Source organism: Lactuca virosa, chromosome 1 (assembly GCF_052849685.1).
Source record: "Lactuca virosa cultivar CGN04683 chromosome 1, Lactuca_virosa_CGN04683_v6, whole genome shotgun sequence".
Classification (NCBI taxonomy): Eukaryota; Viridiplantae; Streptophyta; class Magnoliopsida; order Asterales; family Asteraceae; genus Lactuca; species Lactuca virosa.
Genome location: NC_136426.1, coordinates 21,197,390 through 21,203,831, shown reverse-complemented (window position 1 = coordinate 21,203,831; position 6,442 = coordinate 21,197,390).

The following is a 6,442-nucleotide window of genomic DNA, read 5'->3' as shown; positions in this document are numbered from 1 at the left end:
GAGTTTATACCTTATCGCTAGGTAGTGGGTTTAGTTTAGATTTGAATAAATGTTGTTATTCGCCAGTTATGGAAATAAATATTATTTCCTTTCATGCATTGTATAAACAAGGTTTCACCTTTTTATTTGATAATGAAGTTGGTTCGATTAATGCTTTCTTTAATAATGTTCTTTATTTTAAAGCATTACCTTGTGATGGTGTGTATGAAACTGTATCTGTGGTTGATAACTTAGGAAATAATGTATTGTGTATTGATTCTGTTAATGATAATAACTTGGATAAAGCATCATTATGGCATTGTCGTCTTGGACATATAAGCAAGAAACGCATAGGCCAACTCCAAAAGGATGGAGTCTTAGAGTCATTTGACCTAAAGTCAGATAATAGTTGCGAATCATGTTTATTTGGAAAAATGACAAAGTCACCCTTCACAGGTTCTTGTGAGAGGGGTGAAGGTTTGTTGGATCTTATACACACGGATGTGTGTGGGCCCTTCAAACATGCCACAAGGGATGCTAATCATTATTATTTGACTTTTACTGATGATTACAGTAGATATGGATATGTCTACTCAATCAAGCATAAGTCAGAGACTTTTGAGAGGTTTAAAGAGTTTAAACAGGAAGTCGAGAATCAATTGGGTAGGAACATTAAGATGATTCGATCCAATCGAGGTTGTGAGTATCTTAGTTCAGAGTTCCTCGACTATCTTAGGGAATGTGGGATTGTCTCATAATTGACACCTCCCAGGACACCGCAGTTGAATGGTGTAGCTGAGAGGCGTAATCGAACCTTGTTGGATATGGTTCGTTCCATGATGAGTCGAGCTTCGCTACCAATCTTATTTTGGGGGTATGCCTTAGAGACTGCCGCCCATATCCTTAATCTAGTCCCCACAAAGAAAGTTGCCAAAACTCCTCATGAGATGTGGACTGGTAAAGTACCCAAACTAGACCACATTAAGATTTGGGGTTGCGAGGCTTTCGTGAGACGCGAGACTCATGATAAGCTCAAACCTCGAAGTGAGAGGTGGATTTTCATCGGCTACCTACAGAAATCCTTTGGTTACCTCTTCTACAGACCTAGTGAGAATGTGGTCTTTGTAGCTAGGAGGGCTTTCTTTCGAGAGAGAGAGTTCATAAGCCAAGGAGACAGTGGGAGGCAAGTTGACCTTGAAGAAATTCAAGAGTCAAGTGGTGAAGGAACTTCAAACCCTAGCACTCAACTTGAGGAGGAAACTCCTGTTGAGCCAATTGACAAGTCTGTACCTCTGAGGCGTTCCACAAGGGTTAGGAATGCACCTGAGCATTACTATGGATTCCATATTACTGCGGAAGGTGATACACTTATCAGTGATGAGACACTGATAGGTCTGGATGAACCTAACAGTTACGCGGAAGCCATGGCAGGCCTTGAGTCAGCCAAGTGGAAAGAGGCAACGGACAACGAGATACAGTCCATGTATGACAATCAAGTTTGGAACTTGGTTGAGAATGTACCAGGTCGTAAGACTGTAGGGTGCAAATGGATCTTCAAGAAGAAGACCGACATGGATGGTAATGTACACACTTATAAGGCACGACTGGTTGCAAAGGGTTTCTCACAAACTCCGGGAGTTGATTATGATGAGACCTTTTCTCCAGTGGCCAAGATTAAGTCTATTAGGGTTCTGTTAGCCATAGTTGCATTTCATGACTATGAAATATGGCAAATGGATGTCAAAACCGCTTTCCTTAATGGAAAGTTGGCTGAGGATGTTTACATCAGTCAGCCAGAGGGTTTTGTCAATACAGAGTACCTTAATAGAGTGTGTAAGCTTGAGAAATCCATTTATGGGTTAAAGCAAACACCTCGCAGATGGAATCTTTGCTTTGATGAGAAAGTCAAAGAATTTGGCTTTTCTAGGAGTGAAGATGAATCTTGTGTATATGTCAAGGCTAGTGGGAGTATAGTTAGCTTTTTGGTATTATATATGGATGACATACTACTCATAGGAAATGACATCCCAACTCTGCAGGAAGTTAAGTCCTGGCTTGGGAAGTGTTTCTCTATGAAGGACCTAGGAGAAGCTGCCTATATTCTAGGGATAAGGATCTTGAGAGACCGGAGTAAAAGACTAATTGGACTTAGTCAGAGTACCTACTTGGATAAGGTGCTGAAGAGATTCGGCATGCAGGACTCCAAGAAAGGAGAGTTACCCATCCAGAGTAACGCCAGATTGAGTAAAACACAAAGCCCTAGTACTGAGGCTGAGATAGCAGAAATGAGTCGAATACCTTATGCTTCGGCTGTAGGATCGATCATGTATGCTATGACGTGTACTCGACCTGATGTAGCCTTTGCTCTGAGCATGGTTAGCAGGTATCAGGGGAACCCTGGCAAGGCACACTGGACTGCGGTAAAGAATATCCTCAAGTACCTACGGAGGACTAAGGACTGGGTCCTTACCCTCGGTGGGAGTGAAGACTTGAGATTTGTAGGGTATAGTGATGCTAGCTTTCAGACTGATAGGGATAATTTCCGCTCTCAGTCAGGCTGGGCCTTTACCTTAAACGGGGGAGCAATTTCTTGGAAGAGTTCCAAGCAAGAGACAGTGGCTGATTCAACTTGCGAATCAGAGTATATAGCAGCTAGCGAGGCAGCAAAGGAGGCGATATGGCTGAAGAACTTCATTGGAGATCTTGGAGTTGTACCAGCTATTAAAGAGCCAATGGAAATTTTCTGTGATAGTGAAAGTGCAGTTGCCTTAGCCAAGGAACCAAGGGATCACGGGAGATCCAGACACATCGACAGAAAATACCATTTCATCAGACATCGAATAGAAGAAGGACTCCTTGTGGCAAAGAGGGTATCATCGGATGAGAATCCAGCAAATCCCCTCACGAAGGGACTGACTCGGGTTAAGCATCTCCAGCATGCTCGGAGCATAGGGCTGAAGGATGATATTAGATTTAGTAGTTAGATAACCTTGAAATTTGTAAAGTGTAATTGACATTAGATGATGAATAAAAGGTGTTTTATTTATGAGTAAAGTGTTGCTATCTCTTGTTGATCGTTTAATATATTTCTTTTGCATGTTTTGACTTCCAGAATAATTATGTTTGGTATATCATATTATTCGAACCTCCACAGTCGGTCATATGTCGGAAGTAGGTATGAATCAAGACTGTCATGATTGTTTGCAAAGGTCTAAGTTGTTGGACATGGCTACAACACTCATGAGTGCTCATAAGTTCTGAGCATTGGACTCAACCCACGCTCACTGGAATCACTTCATGGAATTTATCTTGAGTGATCGTGAGACGGTAATATCATATAAGTCTTCAAACCTAGAGATATGATTTGTTACTTATGAGTTGATTATGCATTGATTGTATGGAAACGCATTGGTAACTCGATGTTATAAAACGTGCTCTTGTGTATAATTCAATGAGTAGTAGAACAAACATATGAGTCGAAGTTTATCTGTTCCTTCTTGGATTAGAAGCTGATATCTGGGCCCCTCGATGATTTTGTTTTGACCTATGTACCGGGCCCGGTCAGAACTAAGTTGATGTGTTCAATTAAGTTCTTTGTCAAACAAATCGGAAATCGGGAAACAAACTGTTGGACAATAAGTAAGACATTGTTCCATGTATTTGTCCGGCTGATATCTAGAACAGAGGATTATATGATCACTTATCTTAAATGGCGTATCATCATCTTCTCAGTTCCGAGAGACCTTGAAAGAGCTACGATTGCTGATCGGTTCCTGAAGTCATACTTGCAGTTATAGTTATTTTACTTATCCAAGTGGGAGACTGTTGGATAAGGTGTCTAAGTCCATAACTATTTCTGGTATGTACTTGACCCGACCCGGCATGGTTCATTTGGGTTGCATGGCACCATGCAATTGGATAAACTAAAATGAGAGAAATAACACTTATGGTTTATTAATATATTATAAGTTCTAATATATTAATAATATTATTTAATTAGTTTAATCAAGAATTAATTAAGTGATCAAAAGATAACTAATTAAATATATGGGTAGATTATGTAAATCTTCCATATCTTATATAGTGGGCTAAGAGGCTCCATGGATTATCAAGTTGGGTTCCACCCATAGGATGCTCCATGGATGCTCCATGGAGTTAACCCATGGATCATGAAATGAAGAGTCATGTTACATTAGGGTTTACCTAATGCAACACACTATATAAACAAAGGTGTTCTCCCCAAAATCGGCGACACTAAGAAACAAGAGGGCTAGAGCCGATTTTGCAAGTGTAAGGTTCTCTCAAAGTTTACTCCTTTGCATTTGATGTTGTGTGAAGCATTTGAGGCATCCCACTTGGGGTGCTAGGCTCACAAGGTTTCAAGGATCATAATCAAAACAAGGTAAGTTATTCTATCTTTCATTCAAGTTAAAAATGTCCCCCCATGTATGCTAGATAGGAATATAACCTTGGAATTCAACTTTGCATGATAATTAGACAAACATAGATCCAAGGTTATTAGGGTTGCATGTACACTTAGGAAGTGTTAGAATGCTCAAAACCCATCACATATATCCCGAATCGGTGCCGCTACCGCCTTGCGGCTGAGAGCATCGGCCACCACATTGACCTTCCCTGGGTGATAAAGGATCTCATAGTTGTAATCCTTCACCACATCCAACCAACGACGCTGCAACAATAAGGATTAATCGTAATAGCTTCGAATCAGGGGGCAGCGGAGGAGTTCGATTTTGCTACATCTAATTTTCGATTTTCTGGGTTTTCACAAAATCGCAATAGGCTCCAAAATCGTAACAACCGATCACTTCATCTTCTGTGGGTTAAAGTTGTTAACAATTAGATGGGTTTTCTCAAAAGCTTCATGTTTTGGGTTTTTGATTTGCTTTGTATGCATTCAAATTTTGGGTTTCTAGAAAATCGGGGGGGGGGGGGGGTGGGTGCGTGGGGGAGGGGGTGTCCGGTGGGTTAGAGATATGGTGGGATTTTTTATTTTTCTTAATTCTAGAAATATAGAAATAAATATCAGAAAATATAGAAAAGAAATTAAAAGGGTATGATAGTCTTTTCAAATTTTTAAGGGACCAAATCCACAAGAAAATTTTCATTTTGGACTAATGGTGCAAGTTGAAATCTTTTTGGACCTCATCCACAGTTTTTGACAAATCACAGGGACCAAATTTGTAGTTTTGTCATAAACTTATAAACAATATATATATATATATATATATATATATATATATATATATTATAAAATATTATATAAAAATGTGTTATTATAATATTTTTTAACTACTCGCGGTACGGAGAATCTGGTTTGAAGGGCCGCATAGGGTTGTTGGATTTCATAAATGCTATAATGCCAAAATGGTCATGCCCTCCGGTGTTTCATGTCTGGCTCCTATCTGTACATAGTGGTTGAAAAGTATTATTTAACACTTATAAAATAATAACGCTCGTAATTAGTCGTGATAAATATTAGACTAAAATCTAGTGGTAATAATACTAGGTTTCGTCGAAGGAAATTATATTGTGAAGAAGCGAAACGCTGTCCAAGTTGGAATCACCACTTTAACAAGTGAGTGCATAGTTACTTTCATCTTACACATAAATATGAAGTATTTAATATAAATTATGTGCTATGTGTGCATATTATATGTGTTCTTGATATCTATGCTGGATGAACGATTTATACATGTTTTAAATGATTTAAACTGTATATTTATTTTATATCTACGAATATGTTGGGTAGAACATGGGTAGATGAAATAGTTGATGTGTGATGAAATAAAATGATGAGAGACCTCGATGTTTACGATGATCCAGTCATCTAGGAAGTATAGATGACGACCACAGACTATTCTAGACAGTCTAGTGGAACACTAGCAGGCTCGCAACCTGTAGGTGTTTATTTGAGGAACGAGTAATCGGGTTGAATGATTTGAGGAAATTAATGAACTTAAATATTGTAGGTTGAAAACCCTATGTGCTCACCAGGCTCCCAAGCCTGACTCACTCAGTTTATTGCATTACAGGTAGTGGTAAGGGAGCACAGGAGTGATGATCTGATGAGAGATTAATGGATTATAGGCCACTAGAATAAATAGATGTTGTAAGACCTATGTTGTTTCTGTTTATGCTTTTGATATGTATTGATAATGACATTCCGAGGTTTTTAATATAATGAAAATACATTTCTTCATAAATACTTTGATAAATTCTTTATCATATTTTTGGGAACAAATTTCGCAACATATTTCTTTAAAAGTATACTCTGATTTTCAAATAAATCATAAACAAATCGGTCTTTTCTGGCCGTGAAATTGGGGATGTCACAGCGGTTCCGAAAAAATGAGAACCGGAACCGGAACCACTTAAGGCGGTTTCGGTTTCGGAACCGGCGGTTCTAAGGCAGTTCCGGTTCCGAAAACAGTTACCCGGTTTT